Source organism: Malaya genurostris, chromosome 3 (genome assembly GCF_030247185.1).
Source record: "Malaya genurostris strain Urasoe2022 chromosome 3, Malgen_1.1, whole genome shotgun sequence".
NCBI classification, from domain to species: Eukaryota; Metazoa; Arthropoda; class Insecta; order Diptera; family Culicidae; genus Malaya; species Malaya genurostris.
In genome coordinates, this window is record NC_080572.1 from 193169391 (window position 1) to 193196044 (window position 26654).

The 26654-nt window shown below is 36.7% G+C and overlaps 1 protein-coding gene and 1 long non-coding RNA gene across 5 annotated transcripts in view; one reads left to right on the top strand and one right to left on the bottom strand.

The window, feature by feature from the left end:
* Positions 1–26654, top strand: part of LOC131436051 (uncharacterized) — a 413969-nt gene that overhangs the window by 88669 nt on the left and 298646 nt on the right. The window lies entirely within an intron of this gene.
* Positions 9037–10362, bottom strand: LOC131436053 (uncharacterized). Its single transcript, XR_009230573.1, has 3 exons — positions 10123–10362; positions 9987–10063; positions 9037–9923 (listed from the first exon to the last, which is right to left on the bottom strand). It is a non-coding gene; the product is annotated as an uncharacterized LOC131436053 (long non-coding RNA).

Sequence of the window (26654 nt, forward strand, 5' to 3'; positions counted from 1 at the left end):
TATGAAAACGGTTATGTGCCCTAGCACAAAATTTGGCTAACCCCTAAATGACCATACCTGCATCGGCCAGAAATAGTCGAAAACACGTTTTCGTTCGGCACGTCAGAAAAGACATTGCACTTCGTTGCAAAACAAAAAGTGTTCTGTAAATAGCAGAAACTTTACGTCTGCTTAGCGGTTCAAATTGAACTGCCGAGTTTAGCACTAAGCAGTTCAATTTGAACTGCTCTGCACTGATGAGTCAAAGACGAAACGTAAAAAATAATGAATTTTGAATTTGTTGCACCGGATTTCAATTTGTTTTCAAGCTTATTTGGGAGCGATAAAGCTTTTTTTTTTTTTTTTTTTATTCAATAATATAATATAATATTAGCGATAAAGCTTTATTAACTTTATATGAACTTAGCGAATTACTCAAAAAATTGAGCAACAAATTCAAAGTAACTTTAACTAATTAGCAACTTATTAGCAACAAACTATCCTCTGGGTTTTGATTTATTTTCAAGCTTATTTAAGTTAGGGTGTGCTTCGTTAACCTCATATGAACTTAGCGTACTCAAAAAATTAAAAACGTTGAGCAACAAATTCAAAACTACCGTAACTAATTAGCAACTTATCAGCAACTTATAAGCGACAAATTATTCACTGGATTTCAATTTATTCTCAAGCTTATTTGGTAGGGATGCTTCGTAAACATCACGTGAACTTAGCGAAACAAGTGTCAATCAAAATCAAGTGAACTTAGAAAATTGGAACAAATTGAGTAACATATTCAAAATTACCATAATTAATTAGATACTTATTTGCAACAAACTTTCCACTTGGTTTCGATGTTTTTTTTTCAAGCTTATTTGAGAGGGGTGCTTCGTTAACTCCCGGGTTGGCGGTTCTATGCATAGGACGCTGGTCTTACAAGCCAGTTGTCGTATGTTCGAGCCCTGACCTGGAAGGGTTCTTAGCATCAGTAGGATCCATAGTACTAGCCATTCAATGATTCAGTACACTAAGAATCGGCTGCGAAGTCTGTTGAAACAGAAAGGCCGAATTCCACAAAAGGAATGTAATGCCAACACTTTGCTTGACTTTGCTTGGCTTCCATAACTTCATATAAACTTAGCGAAGTACTCAAAAAATTAAAATTAAAAACATTGAGCAAAAAATTCAAAATTACCGTAATTAATTAGCAACTTGTTAGCAACAAACTATCCGCTGGGTTTCGATTTGTTTTTAAGCTTATTTCGAAAGGATGCTTCGTTAACTTCTTATAAACTTAGTGAAGTATTCAAATAAATTACAAAATATTAGGCAACAAATGCAAAATCACCGTTACTAATTAGCAGCTTGTTTGCAACAAATCATTCGCCTATTTGCGTTATTATCGTCGAGAGGTGCCTTGCTAAGCTTATGTTGCAACTTATTATCAGCAAATTATTCACTGGTTTTGGTTTGTTTTCAAGCTTATATGGGAGAGGTGCTTTCTTAACTTCATATGAACTTGGCGAATTATTCAAAAATAAATAACAAAAAATTGAGCAACAAACTCAAAATTACCGTAACTAATTAGCAACTTGTTAGCAACTTATTAGCAACAAACTATCCACCGGGACTCGATTTGTTTTCAAGCTTAAGCTTCATTAACTGTATATGAACTTAGCGAAGTATTCCAAAAAAATGAGCCACAAACTTAGAATTACCTTATGTTATTATCAACTTATTTGGTTTGGGTGTTTCATTAACTCCATAAAAACTTAGCGATGTAGTCAAAAAATTAAAAAAAAGAGCTTCAAATTCAAAATTACCGTAACTAATTAGCAACTTATTAGTAATAAATGATTAACTGAGTTTCGATTTATTTGCAAGCTTATTTGGGAGGGGTGCTTCAATAACATTATATTAACTTAGCGATGTACTCAAAAAAAAAAAAACAATTAGAAAATTGAGCTCAAAATTCAAAATTACCGTCACCAATTAGCAACAAATTTTTCACCTATTTACGTTATCATCGGCGAGAGGTGTCTCGCTAAGTTCACGTTCAAGATTTTCAGGCAAAAAAACATCGATCAGAAAACTCACAGCAGAAAAGTTCAGTACTGATTTTTTGCAAACGCGATTCTCACTGAAACTGATTTCACATGACAAAAAATAAGTTGTGAAACGTTTACTATCGAACATTTTGTTTGGGAAATCAATTTTCATACTAAATTTCTGTTTGAGCTGTTAGTAGAATATTCTCACTAATAGTACTGTTGTTGTACCGTTGAATTCCACTATATCACGTCATTACACTCTCACAAAGAAACGAGTTCTCGGGAAATCAATTTTCATAGTTGTTATATTTCAACCCTTTGCAGAATGCAAGATGAATAAATTCGTCGATGAACAAAAACTGAAACTTCCAGAAAATATTCAGTGCGCTTAGGACGGTTGATAAGTAATAAAAACATTAATAAAAACAATTACAAAGCATGTTATGCAGCTGAATAAAAAATATTAGCCAATTTAGCCTGAGAATCATACGCAGAAGTAACAGGAGCGCAGGACATCGCTGCGCCAATTCAAACGCTCTGATCAAACACTACGCCTGCTGTGTGTTCGAGACATACATACAATGCTGCACTCATGTTACTTGTATAAATGAAATTCATGCTAAATAACGTTCTATTAGGTTCAATCAGAATAGTGCAGTGTAATCAACCAGGTGGAATTCAAACAACCTTTCGTCGCTCTAATCACTATTCGAAATGTGTAAACCAATATTGTTGTTCATATTGACTACCCTACGTGTATCGAAAATATCACTGTCATTATTTCTGAGTTGCGAGTTAGTTGTGAAATCATTCAGTAGAGATTTTTTTAATTATTGGACATGAAGCAAAGTCCTGGCATTACATTCCTGCTGTGGAATTTGGCCTTTCTGTTTCAACAGACATCGCGGCCGATTTTTAGTGTACAGGATCATTGCATGGCTAGTACGATGGATCCTACTGGCACTAAGGTCGGTCCTCGAACATACGGCAACTGGCTTGTAAGGCCAGCGTCCTATGCATTGAACCACCAACCCGGGACAATTTGTACATATAATAATTAAATCTGGCACGAATCACTTCGGTGTCGAACTGAAGCGTAGTGAAAATTCAGCATCGAAATATCATCGGAGCCTCTTTAGCGATATTTCTGTGGGTGAAAATTCGTCATCAAGTTTCGTTGATACAAAACATCACCTGTGAACTTCGAGGTCCAAAGTTTTGTGGATGAATGAAAAACTCGGAAGCGATTTTTTCAGTAACTGAGTTTTTTTTAGAAAATTTCATGAACTGGTTTTTTACGAATGATAATGAAATGAACTTTTCCTTATCATGATTTTTCCAGCACTGCTTTTGAGGCTCACTTCCCACAAGTGCAAACCCAGCATAAAATATTACCCATTTTAAGGTTTTCCGACGAACTTTCCTTTGATTAGGTTCTATATTTGCATTCGTAATTCATGCCAATTTCAAATAACAGGTGTCCGTTATGTCTATTGTCTTTCTCTAAACAAAGTCGAATGGCTTCCGGTGGCAAAATATATGACTAAGAATAGATTCAGTGGATTCCTACTTCCTAGTCGAAAAAGGCGACAATTGCTGGGATTTCCTTTTTTACGTGAATACGTACTAAGGGACACCTTTTCGAAACTTATCATAGTTTTAGATCGTGAATATCTCTTGTTGTATTTAACGTGACAACATATTTTTTTTCTCCACTTCATCGGAGGTATGATCAACAACTTGTGATAGTATTTTCAGTATTATGAGATAATCACAAATAACTCGTATTTTTTTCAAAATGTTTAATGAATTAAGTATGTATTAATCTAATGTTTCATTTATTCTAATCTGTTTAGTTGACTCATTTGGTTCTGATCAGAATCCAGGTTCGGAGTCCAATTCTAGAGTTCAGTTCTGAAATTCATTTAAGAATCCAACTTTGTTTTCATTTCTAAAATCCAGCTCCAAAATTCGGTTCCTGGATCCAAGGCCAGAACCAGAATTCTGGAATTGAAACGGAATTTCAGAATTTGATTTTAAGCCTAGATTTTGGAACCGAAAACTGGTACTGAGATCAGGATCTATAACTGAACAGAATACAGTTCCAAAATTCTTGTCCAGATTCAGAAATAGAACTCAGTTTAAGAATCCAGGTTCAGAAGTCTGGAACTGAGTTCTGAGCCTGAAGTTTTGGATCTACAGACCGAGATCCAGGACCAGAACCCAAATTCAAAATTTAATTGTATTTCAAGAACTCAGATCTAAAATGCATTCCAGAATCCAGGTTCCAGAATGCGGGTCTAGAATTTAAATATAAAATTCAGTTCCACAATTCTAGAAGTGTAACTGAGTTCAGTGAATAGATTTTGAAGATTTTTGAATTGAATTCCGGATCTGAATTCTAGAACTGAATTTTAGAGCAGAATTCTGTATCCTGAACCGGAACTCTGTAACTACAATTGAGCTACGGACCATAATCCAGGTCCAGTAGTCAGTGCTACGATTCAGGTTAAGGGGCAGATAGGATCTAACACCTTTGAAAAATCAATTATATTATTTCTTTGCATTTTCTTATAGGAAAACGTTTCAAGAATATTCTGTGAAATGTTCAAGGCTATCTAATCAAATCTTTGAAAGTTATGGGCCTTTATCTTCTCTTATATTATATTTCGAAGAGGCAAGCTATCGGCACACAGGTTCAACTTCGATCCACTTTACAATTTGACAAAACATTTTTGAACTTGTTTTATTATGATAAAATACAAGGAAAAAAATATGATGTTTCGAAAGTGCTAGATCTAACGCGCTTCGTAGACAAATAAATTGTTTGCTTCGATTTTATAAACAATAAACTTTAAAGCGCTTTTTCTCGAAAGCAGGATTTGAAAGTTCGTGTTCATCGACATTCAAAAACTACTTCACCAATTTGTTTTAAATTTTGCACACACTTTCTGCATGTAAAAAACAGACCCCAAGGTTTTTTTAAATCATTTTTTGTTACTTTGGGGAGGTTTTACAGCTAAAAAGCGGAGGACTTTTTCGCGAAAAAACGTAGTGCCGAAAATGACCTTAAAAATTCTTCTTCACCGATTTATTTCTCAATATTTTTCCCAGGAAAAATTACAAAATATTGTTCGAAAGATGTTTTGCATTATGCAAAACATTTGAATTTATGTTTTTGAACGATAACTCTAAAAGAAATTGGCAAAAACTGTGTTTTTTGCCTTTCTCATATAGAAAGGTTATGCAATCACTTGAAAAACCGACTAGTAAAAATTGGCACGGAGGGCCAAGTGTCATATACTATTCGACTCAGTTCATCGAGCTGAGCAATGTCTGCATGTGTGTGTGTGTTTTTGTATGTGTCAAATAATCTCACTAGGTTTTCTCGGAGATGGCTGAACCGATTTTGACAAAATTAGATTCAAATGAAAGGTCTAATGGTCTCATACGGAATTCCTGAATTTCATCCGGATCCGATTTCCGGTTCCGGAGTTATAAGGTAAAGTGTGTTTAATATTGTACACCATCACTTAAACCGGCGAAACAGAAGACATAAAAAAATTCTAAACTGGTCTCAAAACTACAGAAATTGAAAGTCATTATAAGTAGGCAACTAAACAAACCGATTCCGGTTATCCTGGCTCCCGATATCCGGTTCCGGAAGCACCGGAAATAGTGGTCATATATACCAAAATGGATCTCACTCACTTTTCTAAGGGATGGTTTGACCGATTTCCACAATCTTAGATTCAAATGAGCGGTCTCACCGTCCCATATAGAATTTCTGAATTTCATCAGGATCCAACTTTCAGTTCCGGAGAGGGTAAAGTGTGTTCAATATTGTACACCGTCACTTAAACTGGCGGAACAAAGAACGTAAAAAATATTGTAAACTGGGCTCAAAACCCTTATTCCCAATCTTAGGCTGAAATAAAAGGTCTTATGTTCCTACCAAAAATTATTGCTTATTTTCGGATACAACAAACATTTAAATCGTCATTTAGAGTGCGATGGTAAAATTGTATAAAATCTTCAAAATTTGAATAAAATCTAGTAGAGTTTGTACGTCAGGTTAGTTGGTGGCCGTACGAACCGACTTCGATTATACCGATTCTCGGGTTCCGGTGCCGGAAGTGCATATAATAGTGAACCCAATTCGTTTTCTTAAGAATAACCTACGTGAGCAAAGTATTGTTTCATTCTTTATGTTGGTTGTATCCCTTGTTTTTTTTTTTCAAACATCGAAGAGAAAATTTTTGAATAGAATACCACAATTCTATACATGAGAAAGGCATCATTACACCGCTAGGTGAATTAAAACAGGTTTTTTTCATTAGACCCTACCCCTTCCTCCCCCCTTGAGAATTCAAGGCCGAAAAAAATCTGGTCTCGAGTTCTGTTCCAGAACACAGGCTCAGTTCAGGTTCAACAATCCGGATCCAGATTTCAGTTCTCAAGCTCAGGTTCAGAATTCAGTTGCAGAACCTTTTATACATCCAGCTATCAAAGTCTGCTATTCACCCAGTGCCGTAAAATATTATTCAATTGAAATCGACTATACACAGTCAATCAGTTGACTGTACTATACTTCATACTCCATACGTATACCGCGGACTGACATACTGAACGGACAACACTCAGTTCTTCATCCGTTATCAGTTTCTACTTTGAAATAACAAACATCAATTGAGAGAGCGACTATCAATTGAGCTCCTGGTGAATATTCAGTTGGTTCAAGATAATAAATAAGCGGTAAACACGGTCAATCACAGAATGTATTTAAATTTACTGCTTTCTCTTCCAATCTTCATTTCTAATATTTTAGAATACATCTTAATGCATTCCAAAAATTCAAAAAATATTCATTCACACTTGCTCGCGATAACTGTGAACTCAAATGGAAACCGCCATCTTTTGTATATTGTACCGATCGAAAAAGTTTTCTGGCATCGAGCTGATATTCATTCCTTACCGGGTAGATGTAAATGGCAAACAAAGATCAAAATAATAACAAATTTTACCATCATATCTTTTCTTGACGTTTCTGTGCTATCATAGCGATACTTGATATTTTATTGATATTTCATCTAGAGAATCAAGAAATTGTAGAAAATCTGTTTAGCATCTAAATTAGTTATTATATCTTATTTCGTGATTGATGAGTTATTCCAATTTTATTAAGTACAAGTACTATCTTCAAATAAAATACAATTGAATAAACTGCATCAGAATTAGATAAGAGAAATTCTTATTATATTATTCAATGCTAGAATATAGAATAATTGAAAAATTCCTCTTCTTTAAATATTTTGTTTTTGGTTTGATATTACAATGACAGAATTTTATATTTTGTTGAAATTTTCTCATTACGACTTTGTTATGAATTTTGATATTTTAACTCTTATATCAAACTAAATAATGTTAATTTCTACCATTGAGATGTTCGGTTTTAATAATAAAATTTGTTATTGGTTTGCAAATCACTTCTACCCGGATATTCATGCGAACTTGTTCACTGTCGGTGACTGAGACAGAGAAACATGTCCATTCGCTCTTGAAACGGAACAAGAGAAATTTCAAATGACTAGGTATGGTTATTCAATTGACGATGAATCCAGTGGATCTCATTTGATTATGACCGCAAAAGTCAATTGAACTATTTGGAATTGCACTGACAGTGAAAGGCCAGAAATTTCATTTTCATCCAAATAATTTCATTCTGGACTGAAAGTTCCTTGTTATTACCCATCTCGAACCTTTTGTAAAAATTCTTTCCTGTTATTGTTAAAAATGTGCTAATGACGTCTACATTTCAGTTGAAAATGTGAAGTGGTGTAGTGTAGACGTTATTAGCATATAGCCGCTGAGGATGACCGAAAACTTCAGTAGGTCGAAACGTCCGGATAAATACACCGATTAGTTATGATTTTCACCGAAAAAAATCGATGACCTTCCGATCGCATCATCAAAATCTAAAATAATGTCACTTAATTTTCTCAGAGAAGATTGAACGGAATTTAGCAAACTCTTCACAAGTCTTTAGTCTTACGGTGCCATGTAACAGTTTTGAATAATATCCGGGTCCGCCTTCCGGTTCCTAAATTACAGAAAGTATATTCCTAGTACTTGCCATAGAGCGATTTCAGAAAATGAAACCCTACACACGTCTTCAAAATGACAAACCATTTATTTTTCACAAAACGAGAGACCAATTCGACTCAAGAGTTACTTTTCGAATATGCCTAGTAATAGAGTTGAAATACTTAAATTTTTACTCCTAATCAGAGGCTTGGCATCTAAATATATCGTGGATATTTTATGTTTAAGGCCCTTATTACCGTTCTCACTCCACTTTCACATTCACTTCACTTACATGTCACTTCACTTGATTTTACCTATTACCAGTATCACGCATAGTAAAGTGATCACTGTGGTGGAAAAAACTATTTTTTTCAACAAAATGTTGGTGGCGTGAAGTTCATAATGACATCCAGTTCATTCAAGTAATTACTTTTGTCACTGAAGCGACTTTCGTAATAAGGACCTACATTCACTTCACTTGGTTTTCACCGTGTAGTGACACCGGTAATAAGGGCCTATAATTCGAAATATACAATTACCACGCTTCTCGTTTGCTTAAGACGTTCTTGTTTTGACCAAAATCCGGATTCACGGTGGAGTATGAAAACAAGCTTCCTATTCGACGACCTTCACGATTACCATATGGAAGCCATTCGTCTTCTGGATCAGATTGATCGCGTCTGTCATGTCGCACCATAGAAAAGAGAATGTTCTCGTTTTCTATTTTGTTTTGTTTTTATTATAATTTAAATAACCACACAGTTAATATCAACGAAACCTGGATTGTAAAATAATCTATGTTTAACATTTATGTTTAACTATTAGCATTTAAGACGGTTATTATTTAATTTGTTATTTAAGCACAGAATAAGTCTAACCCCTAAATGACTATGTTTGACAATTTCGGTTTCCAGCATGAGCTGTCCATAACTAAATTATCCTGAACAGTAACTTGTAGCCGTCTTCAGTTTGACCGATCGAGTGCAATTAACATGGCGATTTACGCGCCACTCTCCGGAGAGAGATCGCTTGTCGTGTTGAGTTGCCCGGCTTCACAGAATTCAACTCGATGGTCAGGCAACCTTGAAGGCTAGGGTTCAAAAATCCTGATTCATATTCAAAAATCTCCCGACTTCCCCAACGTCACCAGAGAGAAACGAATGCCCCATTCAGATCGTTATCGCCCGTTCCGAAACGAAGGATTCGAGTTTCCAGACACCGCAGGGAAAGAAAAAACCAAATGAACGAACAATCTCCGACATTTTCCGCGGATCCCGAATCAAGGTAACGAGGTTAGTTAACGTAAAACGCACTTTTCAAGGAAAACATTGCAGCTCTATTTTATTTGTTTATTCTAGTGTTCGCCTAACTCCCTATTCCCCATTCTGAATTTCCTACTGGATTACAAATCACCCCGTGGGTGGTAATTCTTATTGGACAGTATGGTTCTCAACTAAACACGTGTATGGCCATAACACTAACATTAACATACCTGCGCGCAGGGTTTGCTTCGGCGGGGTACTCACGACTCCGGCAGTAGCGGCGTTCGGCAGGGCTGGAATTGATGTGGCTGAGTTTAGTGTCCAGCAAGTAGGGCGCCCTCCATGTTTGCCGCATGCGCCAGGGGTGACTCGAGTGGTCGGTGAAATTTGATGGACGTAGAGTGTGATGGCGTGCCTCTACGGGACACTGCGGACTCGCCGAGTGCCGGTCCGGCGTTCGGGTTAACTCCCGCCGGTTCGTTTGTGGACTGAATCACCACGGCTCAGTCGGAACGTTGCGTCCGAAATATACCACCTGTCGAACAGGTTTCTGTTCAACGAGAACCAAATTAACCAACTGTCCATTTACCGTTTCAATCTATATTTTGCCTACCTTCCTGAATTTGTTTTATCGAGCACAAGCAGAACACTTTTTGCAATTAAATAACTAATATTTAATTTAACATCGAGCTACAAAGGAAGCAAAACGTTAGTACACTTTGCGAAAACTAAAACCTCATGTTTCGTACCAAATCAATGAATATAGTAAGCACTACTCGACGCGGTCTGCTCTCCGACCTTTCCACAAACGAAGTGATTAGGAAACTCGAATTCATCATGGACCTTCCCTTTGGAGTTCGGAAATTGTATGTCAAATGGCAAGCATTAGGGTAGGCTTACCCGATGCAGTCATTTCCCCCATCTGGCAGTTGAGCAAGTTAAGCGATGTTTTTTGTAAATAATGTTAAACACCCGCCGTTCAATGTTCACCGAACCACCGAATAACATTCGATAATTGAATGAAAATGTATTTGTAGTGGTTTTGCCAAACTCCGAATATTATTTTGTTGAAAATATGATTAAACATGCAATTTCAAATATGCTCATAGCCGAGACACTTTCTGGCTAATGGAAACTATAGATCTATTCTTAAGGGTTGTAGAAAAAATTACGTAATAGATCCGTTTTTGAATGCTTCTCATATTAAATATGTTTGCAAATGTACGGTTCGAATTTCTTCGTGTTTAACTGTACAATCTCTTGTCTGGCCACCCGTTACAAACTTTAGAACAATTGCAATCTGTTTGAACTTCGATCAGGAAGAAATTTAACTGCCAGTAGAGTCAAAGATTCCTCAGTGCACTGAAAATCGACGGACGGCGGAAGATCAAGCTCCGCATTGGAATGTAGTGTTGAAACTGCTCTATAGTTCCATTCGTATCAACAACCTGGACAACATTTCTTGCATTCAAATACCTCCGTGCATCGACATAACTCAGATCACTATTCAAACTCATTTTTCAACGACTCTCAACTGCTGGCGCTGGTTATCGAATGATAAAATATGACACCATCAGTCTATCGCTTGATCACCACAACCGGCCGGCGTCACCAGCCGATGCCACCACGATCTTCGTGTGGTCTTTTGACGTGATTACGAGACTGTGAATGGGAGTTTGTGAGTGCATGTGTGTGTTTGTCTGTGCGCTTGTGCCTCAATCTGTGCGCTAGAAATTGAAAGCGAGAACCAATTCTTCGTATGAATTATTCATGAGCCAAATTCGGGGACGTGGTTCTCTTTTTCGTCCATTGCCCGTTCGGTTACTCTTCTGTGCAAAGTGGAGCGGTCTATGCGAAGGGGGGGACACTTCTTCAACATGTTCGCCTGATGATACGACAAACCAACGCCCTACCTCGACGAATTTAATCAGAAATCTTGATTGCATATTGACACACTCATTTCAATACTGTCCCCCGGAGGTACGGTGATTTACGTGCTACGATGAAAGTGAAATTAGTTGTGTATTGCCTTTTTCGTTTGCTGTTAGGTTTCTTTCTTCGGAAAATTCGTACGTCGGAGCTGGTTTGGGAGGTGAATGACTCAATTCAGCTAGCGGTAGCTAGCTCGGAAGATATGATTAAATGTGGTCCCAAAATGGGGCGATCATTCATCCAGATAGCTTTGCGGCTCAAGTGGTTCATTTTATGAGTCAGTCGTAAAAATATTGATAAACAGAACAGAAGCTGCCAGGCTCCAGTAGATACGATATCACACGTCACAAAGGACACGTGTTTATTAACAGTCCGTGTTAAATGCTGTCCCATAAAAACATCTTCCCAAAATAATCAGTCTTGTCCGGTGCGATGTATCTTTCTTGATGTCCCCATGTTAACCGGAATACTCTTGGGAATGTGTCCGGCATACAGGCAACCGAACTACCGGGTATAGATCTGTGTGCCGATCCAAAATATCGAAAATGATGGCACAAGGCCTTTTTGTAGCAGCGGCAGCGGCAGCGGCGGTGACTTCATTCCGAATAGGTTATCATAGGTCATAATACCGCAAAATTCAAGCAAACCAAGAAAATTATGATACTTTTGAAATTCGTGATTTGCGACCATCCTTTTTCATTGAATTAATAATACATCAGCAAGTAAAAAAAAACAAAGATAAAAAGAAAATACATTTCCATTTTTAAAAAAATATTCTTCCGCTTCTGCGATGACTTTGAAAAAACCTGCTTTAATCCACCTGTAATGTAATAATGCCTCTCTCATATCAATCATCGTAAACTACTTCACCAATTATTTTCAAATTTGGACACACTTTCTGCAAATAAAAACCCAGACCCCAACGTTTTCCTTTCCGTTTTTTTGTTATTTTGAGGAGATTTACAGCTACAAAATGGCGGATTTTTATGTGAAAAATCGTAGTTTTGACTTTAAACAACCACCAAAAAATCAATAAATTAAAAAACTAAAAATAAAACAAAAACGTGGGGGTGTAGAAAATCATCTACTGCAACTATTCTGTTTTAATTTGTTTACTTCTAATCATTTTGCACTGGGATACAGTGGACACCGCAAAGCATATTATTTCTCAATATTTTTCCACGAAAAAAATTCTAAATGTTGTTCGAATGATGCTTTCTATTATGTGAAACGTTTGAATTTATTTTTTGGAACGATAGCTTTAAACAAAATTCGCAGAACTAGTGTTATCTTTCATCCGTTAGACTCTATAGCATCCTCCCCCCCCCCTCTCAAATTGAGATGTATAATATTTAACACACTTTACCCTATTATTCTGAAACCGGAAGTCAGATTCAGGAATTCCGTAAAGGACCAGACCTGTCATTTGAACTTAAGTTTGTGAAAATAAATCTAACCATCGCTGAGTAATCAAAGTGAGTAAGATCCGTTTGAAAAAAAAAATAACCAGTATTTCCTGTGTCTCCGGAATAGGAAGCTGGGAACCAGGATAGCCGAAATCAGTTTGTTTGGCCGTCTACTGATAATGAATATAAAATGAAGTAATTTTGAGGTCAGCTTAGATTATTTTTTACTTATTTTGTTTCGCCCCCCTAAGTGATGGTATGAAATTTTTTACTCATTTTACTCTATAATTCCGGAACCGGAAGACAGATTCAGATCAAATTCAGAAGTTTTGTATGGGACCGTAAAATCATTCATTTGAATCTTAATTTGTGAATATCGATAATACTATCTCTGAGAAAAAATAGTACACATATTTCGATTTTTGCGCATTTTACCCCGTAACTACGGATCCGGAAGTCATAAAATCATAAGAAATTTCATTTGAATCTAAGTTCGTGAAAATCGGTTCAGCCATCTCCGAGAAAAGTTGCACAGAAAGAAATAATGAAATTTACACGAGATGTAAATCAATAGTAACATGGAATAGACATGGGTTGAATCGATTTTTTGATTGTAAACCTTAATCGATTCAAAACTAAATTGCATTGGATTGAATTTTCAATGAATATAACTGTATCTTTCAATTAACGTTTATTTTGCGATTAAATTGTATTGAAACGTACAAAATTGCAAAGTAATTTTATGTTTAAATACCTGCTCCAAATATGTGCATGAAAATAGATGTAAATTCACAAAATATTTTTATCTGTGTGGTGTACTTATTTTCACATGTTTTTTTGCACACTTTACCTCATTTTTCCGGAACCGGATGTTGGATCCAAATAATATTCAGGAGTTTTGTATGGGATCACAAAACCTTTTATTTTAATCTAAGTTTGTGGAAATCGGTCCTGCTATGTCCGAGAAAAGTTAGTGCAAAAAAAAACGTTACATACACAGACTTCTTGTCTATATGACGAACTGAGTCGAATGGTATATGACACTCGGACCTTCGGTCCTCGGTTAAAAAGTCGGGTTTCATTGTGGTTACATAACCTTTCTGTATGTAACCTTTGTATCGGTAAGGCAAAAACAAAAATGATTGGTGACAACAGCGATTTGAACCTATAACCATTTGATCACAGGGAGCATTTGTGTATCTATTGAGCCATCACATTACTGTTGGTCAGGTAAACGGTATACCTAAATTCATACAATTGTACTACACATAAACATAAGTAATGAAATTTACACGACATGTGATTCAATGATACTTTGAAATAGACATCAATTGAATCAAAAATTTGGTTGAAAACCGTCATCGATGTAAAAGTAAATTCGTTTTCTTTTTGAATTATATTGAAACGTGAAAACCTGAAGAGCTCCAAATAAGTGCATGAAAATAAATGTAAATATTTTTATCTTTGTGGTTAGCTGTGAGAAAGTAGCAAGTTGAAAATTACATACTAAACATGTAAATCAGTCATGACGGAAAATACAGTTGATAGACAAAAAAAATTAGCTTTATCTTTTTTAAAGTTCGCGCTGCATAGAAAATTGATAAGATACGAACATAATAATTTTTCAGGAATGTAGGTTACATTTAATGGAAAATTGTCAATTATGTCAAATACAAATTTCCGCCTACACTGTTTAAGTCAGCATTTATATTCCGTTACGTTTAATTTTTGAATAATTCCATTCCATTCCATTCATTTGAATCTAAGATGGTAAAAATCGGTCACTCCTTGTCTGACAAAGGTTAGTACACATATTTTCATTTTTTTTGTACATTTAACCCCATACCTTCGGGATTCAGGAATTTTGTATGGGAGAAAGAAAAACTTTCATTTGAATATAAGTTTGGGAAAATCAGTCCATGCATATCTCTCTCTCTCTCTCTCTCTCTCTCTCTCTCTCTCTCTCTCTCTTTATCTCTCTCTCACACACACAAACACACACACACACACACACACATATATATATATATATATATATATATATATATATATATATATATATATATATATATATATATATATATATATATATATATATATATATATATATATATATAAAGGGTGATTTTTTAAGAGCTTGAGAACTTTTTTAAACTACACAATAAAACGCATAAAATTTGCAAAATCTCATCGGTTCTTTATTTTAAACGTTAGATTGGTACATGACATTTACTTTTTGAAGATAATGTCATTTAAATGTTGACCGCGGCTGCGTCTTAGGTGGTCCATTCGGAAAATCCGCTTTTTTATCGACAAATTTTGTTCAGCGATGAGGCTCATTTCTGGTTGAATGGCTACGTAAATAAGCAAAATTGCCGCATTTGGAGTGAAGAGCAACCAGAAGCCGTTCAAGAACTGCCCATGCATCCCGAAAAATGCACTGTTTGGTGTGGTTTGTACGCTGGTGGAATCATTGGACCGTATTTTTTCAAAGATGCTGTTGGACGCAACGTTACAGTGAATGGCGATCGCTATCGTTCGATGCTAACAAACTTTTTGTTGCCAAAAATGGAAGAACTGAACTTGGTTGACATGTGGTTTCAACAAGATGGCGCTACATGTCACACAGCTCGCGATTCTATGGCCATTTTGAGGGAAAACTTCGGAGAACAATTCATCTCAAGAAATGGACCGGTAAGTTGGCCACCAAGATCATGCGATTTGACGCCTTTAGACTATTTTTTGTGGGGCTACGTCAAGTCTAAAGTCTACAGAAATAAGCCAGTAACTATTCCAGCTTTGGAAGACAACATTTCCGAAGAAATTCGGGCTATTCCGGCCGAAATGCTCGAAAAAGTTGCCCAAAATTGGACTTTCCGAATGGACCACCTAAGACGCAGCCGCGGTCAACATTTAAATGAAATTATCTTCAAAAATAAATGTCATGTACCAATCTAACGTTTAAAATAAAGAACCGATGAGATTTTGCAAATTTTATGCGTTTTATTGTTTAAAAAAGTTCTCAAGCTCTTAAAAAATCACCCTTTATATATATATATATATATATATATATATATATATATATATATATATATATATATATATATATATATATATATATATATATATATATATATATATATATATATATATATATATATATATATATATATATATATATATATATATATATATATATATATATATATATATATATATATATATATATATATATATATATATATATATATATACATAATACTCGGTTTTTCGGGCCTCGGTTTCAAAAGACCTTTCTATATGGGAAAGGCAAATAATAATTTCAACATGAAGCTTTTTTTTTTCTTCACGAAAAGACCGAAATTAGCATTTTGGCGAAAAAATTAGTTGTTTTTCTGATTTTAGTTAGTTATTTTCTGAGACAACTAAAAAAATCTTACTTTTGCTAATTTCGATTTTTTAGTTCTCATTCCCTCCGTATTGTTATTATTATTATAATTATCATAATAAAATATTTGTTGAAATGGCTTTTTTTTAGTTGAATTCACCGATTAAACGTGCTGTCATTTCTTAGCTAAGGCACCCTTATTTCCATTCAACTAATTTTTTAGTTGAATTATAGAAATAAAACGTTGTTTTCAACCAACATATATGGTTGAATTGGCTTCTGCAATTTCAGCTATATGGCGCACTGTCACCGAAAAATAGTTAACACCGTAATGACTACTAGCCAGTAGATGGCACACTACTACCGAAAAAAAATCAGTCGCGCTTGTCTTTGCTTTATTGGCAAGTATGAATACGATGTTGCATTGGAGAAAAATACATAAACGGAACATAAACTTCTTTTTGAAAAATTATTCTTCTAAATTGCTGTTTTTTTTTTCATTCGACTTCGCGAAATCGACTCTCTCACTGAAAAATTTGAGCACTAGGAAAACGAACACCGAATACAAGTAGTAGACCAGACGGCGTAGCCCGGAAGGTTGAAAGATACAAAAAACATCATTTGACATAAACAATTAGAGTGCAACATTCGAATCTCACTTCACTGTTCCGCGTAAAAACATTATTACGCATAATCGCTTCAAATGCGCACCAATTCTGAATGAATACACTTTCCACTAAGAGTTTACGGCATTGTCACATATCGGTTTAGAAATTTAAATATGTATATATCGTAACACATGCGAAAAACATCTAAACAATTTGCAAGCAGTTTCAACAAGACCGTCCTTTTTTAACTTTTAATGGATTGTTTTGCTTTGACGCTTCTCAAGAGTTTTTGGCTAATAAACTTGTTAAAAAAACCAATTTCATTTTTATTCTCTTTGTGCTGTCCTTCAGCAATGATGGTGATTGATAAATAGAGTCAAATTATCGGATTTTAATAACAAAATTTGAGTTGTCAATGAGAATTTTGTGTTGGATTGAAATATTGCCGGTTTGTGTCCAGGATATTCGCCAACTAAACACATTTTCTAAAAATAAGAGTTTTTTCAGCCTAGTAAATTCTCAATTTTAACTAATTTCATAGTTATTTTGGAAATTTTGTTGTTAAAAGCAACTAATTCAAAAACAGTCGGTCGTTCCGTGTATTAACAAAATCCTTTTTACGTTGTTAATTTTATTATTTCTCAAGAGTCGGACACACGGGGATCTCAATCGAATACGTGTGAAAATTGCTGTTTGATTTGGCTTATTTTCCAATACACAGCAAAAAATTATGAGAATTACAGGTGACGCAAATCCACATATGACACAATTCATAAGAACGTAATCCGTGAAACGACTGATTTTTACAATAATAATATAAATACACGTCAAACCTTTCAAGCAAACGTGTAAAATTACATGTTTTAGTACTTGAAATATGTCGGAATGCATTACTCATAAGTTATATTTACTGTAAAATTGAGTTTTTTTTTAAGCTCATGCCTTATGATCAAAAAAGAACCGGAATTTTCATTTTAAGATTCCCGCGCTTGTCCAATCGGTAAACTTTTATTCTCTTAACGTTGGCAACATTTTTATACACATTCTGTCAAATTTTGATGCATATCGTACGATTAGTTTTTGTTTGGCGTCTATACAAAAAAGTTGAAAAATTTTCGTGTGGCGATTTTTATAATGGGTGAAAATTTAGAACAACGTGCGTGCATCAAATTTTGTGTTGCAAATGGATTTAAGTGTTCCGAAACGGAAAAACACAGGTACGAGTGGTATAAACGCTTCAAAGGTGGTCGTACAAGCTTGGATCATGATGAGATCCCTGGCCGCCCAACAACATCTGTTACTGAATAAAACATTGAATCGGCGAAGCAAATCGTGTTGCAAAATCGTTCTGTACCGATTAGAGAGATTGCTGTGTTGTTGGGCATCTCTTATGGATCAGCTGAACACATTTTAACTGATTTTTTTATTCAATAATAAAATATAAAGGCACACTGCTAAAGCTCTAAGATGCCAAGGGTATTTTCTAATCTTGATTAACGACTAACTTAAAACTAGGATATTATCATTAGGGTAGTGACTTATTCCGGTCGCAATGGTCGATTCTGGCAGATTCAGCCTGCAGCTGGCGATCGGCAATGGTCGGTGGATTGAATTTAATACGAGTGTCTTCCAGATGACGATTCTACGTATCAATTGGTCCGCGAGAAACACCCCCAGGCCACGGATACCCGGCGGGTGGCCCGCATGTTGGTCATCGATTGGAGCAGTTTTCCGCATTTTAACTGATGTTTTGGGTTTGAAACGCGTCGCTTCTCGGCTGGTGCCAAAAAAGCTGAATGTCACGATAATGCGTCGGCTCACACAGCGTTGGTTGTGTCGCAGTTTTTGGCCTAAAACTCAATCAATATCATTAACCAAGCACCGTACTCTCCAGATATGGCCCCGTGTGACTTTTTCCTCTTCCCCAGACTCAAATTGCCATTGCGGGGAACGCGTTTTGAGACCATAGAGACCATAAAAGAGATTTCACTGCGTGAACTAAAGGCCATACCTTCGGCGGCCTATAAAACTTGTATGGAAAATTGGATCAAGCGTTGGCATGCAGGAGGAGAGTACTTTGAAGGCGAAAATAAAGAAATTTATTAAAATCGAAATTTTGCGTTTTTTAATAAAATCCCGGTTCTTTTTTGATCATAAGGTATTTTTCGGTTTCAAAAGACGTAAATTTACACGATTTTTTCTAGGTGTGTAGAATAGAGCTTTTGGTTTCTGTCAACGCACAATTCAATTCCATGTCACATGGTGCAGTTTGCAGTGATTTATGTTAAAACAGTGATGCCGGTTTGATTTCCTTTGATTTATAATCAAATTTAAAATTAAAATCCGTAGGATCCCACCAATCCTCCTACTAATAGAATACAATAATCATCTCATCAAAAATCCGATTTCATGTAAAGAGTGATTTTAAGAGGTATAGAAATTTGAGAAAATTGATGAAATCTTTGTTGGCATCGAAAGAACGATCATATAATTTAATGTTTAAAGATGATTTCATGCGAAAGTGGGCCGCGGTTCCACTTTAAATTCGCAGGGTTAGGTATTTCACAACTAATCCACACCAATCAGTGACTTTTTTTGTGATGCATTGGTAGCTCTTGCAATGCTTCTGGCTGGTCTTCGCTTCAGATGCGACAATTTTGCTTGTTGACGTATCCATTCAATCAGAAATGAGCTTCGTCGATGAACACAATTTTTCGATAAAAAGATGAATCTTCCTCCAACTTTGCCAGCTTCCATTCATGATAAAATGATGTGTATGAACTTAGCGAGGCACCTTTTGTCGATGATAACGAAAATAAGTGAATAATTTGTTGCTAATTTGTTACTAATTAGTTACGATGACTTTGAATTTGTTGCTCCATTTATTATTTTATGTTTTTGAGTACTTCGCTAAGTTCATATGAAGTTACAGGGTCCGGCACTCGAAGTGTAACCAATTAAAAAGGCCATAAATTCAGTTTGGAAAATTACTTTTACTTAATTCAAAGTACAAAATGTGTAAAAATAATACAAAATTCAGAATAAATTCACTTTTGCTCGATATGACCACCTTTTGCCTTGACTATGGCCTTGAGACGGTCAAAAAACGAATCGCAAGCTGCCCGAATGTGACTTGCAGGTATTTTGGCCCACTCGCGGACAATAACTTTTTTCAGCGCCTCGAGACTGGTGTATCTTTTAGTTCGGACTTTGCTCTCCAAAATGGCCCAAAGAGAATAATCCATTGGATTCGCATCTGGTGAATTCGAGAGCCATTGTGTGGACGTGATGAAGTTCGAAACGTTGTTTTTCAGCCATTCTTGGTTCACTCGAGCTTTGTGAGACGGTGCCGAGTCCTACTGAAACGTCCATGGTCTGCCACCGAAATGTTTGTCTGCCCACGGCTTCAAAGCAACCTCCAGAATACTTTCCCGATAATATGTCGCATTTACCTTGACGCCAGGCTCGAAGGTCTGAAGTTTGTTACACTTCGAGTGCCGGACCCTGTAGCGAAGTACTCAAAAAAAAAAAACACAAAAATTGAGCAACAAATTCAAAATTACCGTAACTAATAAGCAACAAATTATTCACTGGGTTTCGATCTGTTTTGAAGCATATTTGAAAGAGGGGCTTCGCTAACTTCATATGAACTTAGCGAAGTACTCAAAAAACTAAAAAAATAATTGAACAACAAATTCAAAATTACTGTAACTAATTAGTAACAAATTAACAACAAATTATTCACTGGGCTTCGATCTGTTTTGAAGCATATTTGAAAGCATTTCATTTGAACTTAGCGCAGTACTCAAAAAAATAAAGAAATAATTGAGTAACAAATTCAAAATTACCGTAACTAATAAGCAACAAAATATTCACTAGGTTTCGATCTGTTTTGAAGCATATTTGAAAGAGGGGCTTCGCTAACTTCATATGAACTTAGCGAGGTACTCAAAAAACTAAAAAATAATTGTGCAACAATTTTAAAATTACTGTAACTAATTAGCAACAAATTAACAACAAATTATTCACTGGGCTTCGATCTATTTTGAAGCAAATATGAAAGAGGGGCTTCGCTAACTTCATATGAACTTAGCGTAGTACTCTAAAAAATTAAAAAATTATTGAGCAACAAATTCAAAATTACTTTAAATAATTAGCAACAAATTATTCACCTATTTGCGTTATCATCGGCTAGAGTTGCCTCGCACTGACAATAAGTATCTTTCCTGGTCGAGGATCCAGGCACGACAAGTGGTGTTCGATACCAGCGCCTTAAATTTTGAGCTGCCGACAAGTACTATTAATAATAATTTAACAGAATTCTTCAAATCGGCGGTGTAACACAACTGTCTTCGGCACCGGCGTAACTCGGCGGCTCACAGGCCTAACTGCAAACGAGTCCTTGCAGAAATGTTATTTTTTCACACTTGATACTTCTCCTGTCGGTCCTTTCGGGTAGTTAATCTGGTAGTGTTGTTTTTATATTTTTTTAATTATCGGTTCTCTGACCATCATCCTAAAACGATATTGTAGGGTTTTTTTTACAAGAATTCTTTTCCGCTTGGTGAGTGACCGGTCGAAGCACTTCAACCTTTCAAAATTCAAGCGAATCGAGTGGAAATTTTCAATCTATATTATCTATAGCAAACTTCATGGCTTGGAGTGGTTCTGTACAGCAGCAGTCAATCAAAGTCCCGCCTTTCTAATCAACATCACATCTGCATCGGATGGGATGACGGGTGCTCGTAATTGATTAGAAGTGTTTGCTCACAGAGTAGTCACGTAGTCGTGACTGGATATCAGTCAATTTGAAATTGCAAATCACCAACCCTCACGTATGACCCAAATCCCGCTAAGCATGAGCTTTCCATCTCACCTGTGTGAAAGTATGAAACCGAAACCACCTTAAGCTCTTCGAAGAGGTTACTATCGTATATCCGCTCAACCCATCCCGACCGGTCGTGATCCGGAACCCATTAGACCGTCGTAAACCGACGACCGACCTGAATACGTCCGCAAAGTTTCTCTCTTCGCATCAATTTTTCACACACAACCACAACACATGGCCATTCTGACCTTTCGCGCTGCTGGTTTTTCGAACAGTAGACCACACTCTCGCTCAGTTAGCAGCACTGGACCATCCGCCATTCATCTTCACCGCCCGTCGGTTGTTTGCTGGGTTGGCTGGTTCCAATCCAAACTGACACATTCTCCTCCCCGCCCCGGGATAGGTGAGATCCGTTCGAAAGTTTCACCAACGGAACAGCTGATGGAATCATCTTATCGAAGTAAATTGATGGGAGAATAGAAAATCGAAAAATTGGCTGGATGGAAACTTTGCTACATATTGGACATGTTCGAATGAATCACAGTTTATTTCAAACTGCTGAATTCTAAAGTAAATAAAATTGTTCGGTTGTAGATCTCGACATTCCCTAACTGATTATTCGATTTTGTTAAACGAATTACCAACCATGCCCATGGGTGCGGGTCTATCAGAACCGACATCAAATCACTTAAAACATCAATTACCCCGTATAATACGCAACGAAGTTAAGCGCAGTTAAGCAGCTTTTCCGGATCGCTCCAGCCTTCAAACGATAAAAGCAATAAAGCCTACCACCGGCTCGGCTAAGAATCAACTTAAAAAATTCCGACCACTTTTCCAGCATCGGTACGATCCTAACCGCACCCATCGTTTTTAATGAAAAAACTTCACTTTATTACCCGCCACTTCCCCGGAGCAACTCCACCTCAATCAGTGCCCCTGCATCCATCTACCCCTTATCTACCCAACAACAAATCATTTTCCAGATTTGGCTTACTTCTTAATTTAGACTGCTTTCCCTGTTTCTCCGTGCTCCGTCCCCCCTCTCTACTGGGAATAATGACTTCGACTGGCACCGCCGTGTTCTGGGTATTGAAAAGACGATAGAGACTAGGACTAGGACTAGGACCGCACGCCCTCCCAAAATGAACGAAATTATCTCTCGTGGATCTGGTCCACGTGCCGTTATTCGAATCTTACTTCCTGCAGCATTCCTTCCGGGCGTAGGCCTGCGGCACAATCGAAATTAGTCTATTGTCGCTGCTGGCTGTACAAATTAAAGCCCGGACTCCTCTCTTTCTCTCTCGGATGGGTGTTCCGAAGAAACGGTACGGTCCTCCCCTCCGGAGTAAATGACAAGCAATTGCGCTCGGGTTGGGTGTTTTTTCCTTTTTCTGCCTTCACTCTAATTCTATGCACGACCAAAATATACTGATATAAAGTTCCTCTCGGGCTTACGCGGAACGACTAGGGGAAACTCATCATCGTGCTTATCTTTATCGACTCGATACGGTGTGTTTTCTCGGCAATAAGGTCGGCGACGGTCGTCAACGACGCACATCGCAAGGGACGAGGGGAGAAAATCTTGAATCAACAAGACGAAATCTGTGGCGGAAAAATCGAGAACAGACTCGAGGACCGGTCTCTGCACTGGAACTGAAGCCGGCCTGCCTATCTTGCGGGGCTGATGTGGATGAAGCAGCAAGCATAAAAATCTCAACTTATGTACTGTTCCTGATAGAGGATTTCAGACTGTGGTTTGATTTTTCTTTTCCGCCAGTGCTTAAATTGGTTCTGTTCTGTTAGGTTTGCTGGTTTGCGGAAAACAAAGTCGCGAAGAAAATGGGAGTTTAGTTATCTGTGAAGTAAAGTTTTCTTGTTCGGGAGTACTTTGCCGTTTATTAATAGAGACTTTCCTGAAAGCAACTCACTCCGCATGCCATTACGAAGCAGTCACTAATTTGAAATTTGCTACGCCAGAGATGTGTAAGGGATTAATTTGTAAATCCTATTTTTGGGCTTTCCTTAAAAGTAAAGGAATACGTGCTGTAGCATGTTTCGAGAACCTTACAAAGGCAGATAATTGTAATGGGACGGTGATGTTATTTTATCATGGATGAGATCTATATCAATTTGATAAATAAAAAAAAATACACACAAATTTTAATCTCATTTACATGAACTAATATTGGTTTATTATCAAATGCATGATAAAGAGAACCTTTTCTCCACCTAGTGGTGCTTTTCTCTTGTCATAAACAAATGTTTATATTGAGAAAGGAAATTTTTAACCCACACAGCGTGCTTCAGGGCGCTTAGATCACATATTCATACAGAAAAAATGAATTATTTGTCGGTTACGTCACTTATTCGATTCTATCGCCTGAACCTGAAGTGTCATCCATTAGATTTTGGAATTTGATCTACAGCCCATTGTTAATCTCGATTAAGCCTAAAATTGTTGAACTGGCTCATCACATGAAATAGAGCGGAAAAAGTAGAGTCGTATAAGTGGCTTATAAGATTATACCTCCGCAATTAGAGCAAAACAGCCGTTTGATCTTCGAACTTATTTCACAACTCAGGAGTAGCTTTCAAATGAGACTAAGCTTGTTGGAATCAATTTATTATTTTTTAGTTAGTTTGACGTAAAGTCGCTAAAACCAAATTCATTTTTTGCAATGGCTGAGTGGAATATTGGAGAAGCCAAATGAATGAGAAACTCACGAAAAAGATGATATTTTGGAAAACGATACGCTCATAGACAGGACTCGAACCTGCGTTCTTATGGAATCCGTGCATACGCGTTTACCATTTCCGCCACCATGAGCAATGGTAGACATAGCTCTACCACAAGACTGGGTTTGGTAGGCGTACATCGAATATGGTGAAAATCCTAGTCGCCTCACGACCGGTATCATATTTCCAAACATCTTCTCTGTTCATCAGATAGCAAACATTAGCCTTCTCGCTCTATACCTATTTTTCCGTTCAAGCACTGAGTAGAAGAGTAAATTTATAATAACTTGTTGCCTTCTCTTGTGGTAGAGCTGTGTTTACCACAGCTCAGGGTTGCGGAAATGGTAAACGCGTATGCACGGACGTAGGTTCGAGTCCTGTCTCTGAGCGTATCTTTTTCCAAAAAAATCAACTTTCCGTGAGCTTCTCATTCATTTGGCTTCTCCAATATTCTACTCAGTCATTGCAAAAAAATTTTGAAATTGGTTTATCCATCTCCGAGAGTGCACTCACATATATTCACACAGAAATTTCTCGATCTCGTCGAGCTGAGTCAAATTGTATATAGAACTGGGGTTCCGATCAAAAGTCGAATATTCCAGAAATTTTATATCCTTTCTATAGAGAAAGATGAAACGGCATTGGTTTTGACGCTCGTGGAAACCAGGGACCTGGAAGGATTCGTAGTGTCAGTAGAATCGTAGCACCAGCCATGCACTGGTTCTGTACACTCTGAATCGGCTGCGAAGTCTGTTAAAACAGAAGGTCAAATTCCACTACATAAATGTTTTACCAAGGCATTGCTTGGATACCAGGCTTCGTTGACGGAAGTTAATTCTAAACACATCGACTGAATCAATAATTTCATTTCTCAAAATATTCTCAAATCTATTCTAAATTCAAGCTTAACGTTCATTATAGTTAGATGTTGCGGAACAAACCAAACGTCTTCAATAAAGACTCTGAAGTCTGTTTCAGTATAAATTTGGTACAGCAAAATGTCAACTTTCGAGAACGTACCTATATTTTCCGGGAGCTGGATTATGTCTCACGAAAGCTCATGACACCAAGAGAGAATCCAGTTGAAAATGGTTTTATTTTCTTCGCGCTGTATTTGTTCTTCATTTTTTTGTGTGAAATTCTATAGTCCGGACTAGCCCCCGCGGCTCCTGAAATATTGGATTTTGGGTGGATAGTCACTTCTTCTCGATTTTGTACGGAAACTAATGCATATTTTTTCCAAATCACAAATTGGGGATTGTAGCTGAAGATAGAAGCTACAGAACGGTTTATATAACTTGGGTAAAATCCTTGGGTCGTTGTGGATGTTGTTTCACTCCCCTAGTCATAATCGAACTACAATCGCTTGTTGCCTTTCTCATATAGAAAGGCAACAAACGATTGTTGCGATTGCAAATGTGTGTGTGTCACAAAAATATGCAGTCACTCTTCTCGGAGATGGCTTCACCGATTTCTACAAACTTACATTCAAATGAAAGGTCTCATGGTCCTATAAACTGCTATTGATTTTCATTTGGATCCGACTTCTGGTTCCGGAGTTACATGGTAATATGTAGAAATTTGGGAAAAAATGTGTACTCGATTTTCTCGGAAACGGCTCAACTAAGATTCAAACTAAGACTTATAGTTTTCTGAAGAAATTTAAAACAGTTCATTCGGATTCAATTTCCGGTTCTTGAAATTATGCATGATAAGAGAAAAATTTCTCAAATTTTTTCTCAAACGATGGTCAAAAACAGGTACAGATCCCATAAAACTGCCTTATAAACTCTTCTAATTTGCAAAACTTGTATGTATGTGAACATAAAACTCAATTCCGTCCCCCCTATTCCTGTCCCGGAAGCATCCAAGTAGTGAAGAAAAACTCCAAAAATCAAAATACTTCGATTTCTAAGCGATGCTTGAACCGATTTTCACAAATCTTGATATGAATTATAGCTCATATTGCCCTTAAAGCTACTGTGAAATTTCATCCGGTTCCGCTGTTACAGGGCGATGAGTGTCAAAGTTTTCAAACCACCATAAAGAATGGCAATACAATACCGTGTAAAGTGGAAGAAGAAGACACAACACGAATGATGCGTGCTTTGTTCAATTTCGTACACGCTGTAGAGAGAACGAAACAACTACGGCTGTCCTAAATTGTTGTGAACACTACTTTCGGTTCCGAAATTACAGGGTAAACAGGATTGGTGAAGTTTGTCACATTCTATGAACAGTTGTTATTGCGAAATCCACATTAAAAAGTGTATCGATAAGTAGTTAGCAACATTCAAACAGTTATTACTTGGAAATGGCTTAATTTTTTGCAGCGTGTTTTGCGGTGACATGTTTGTTTACATGTCAATAACCGCTGCGC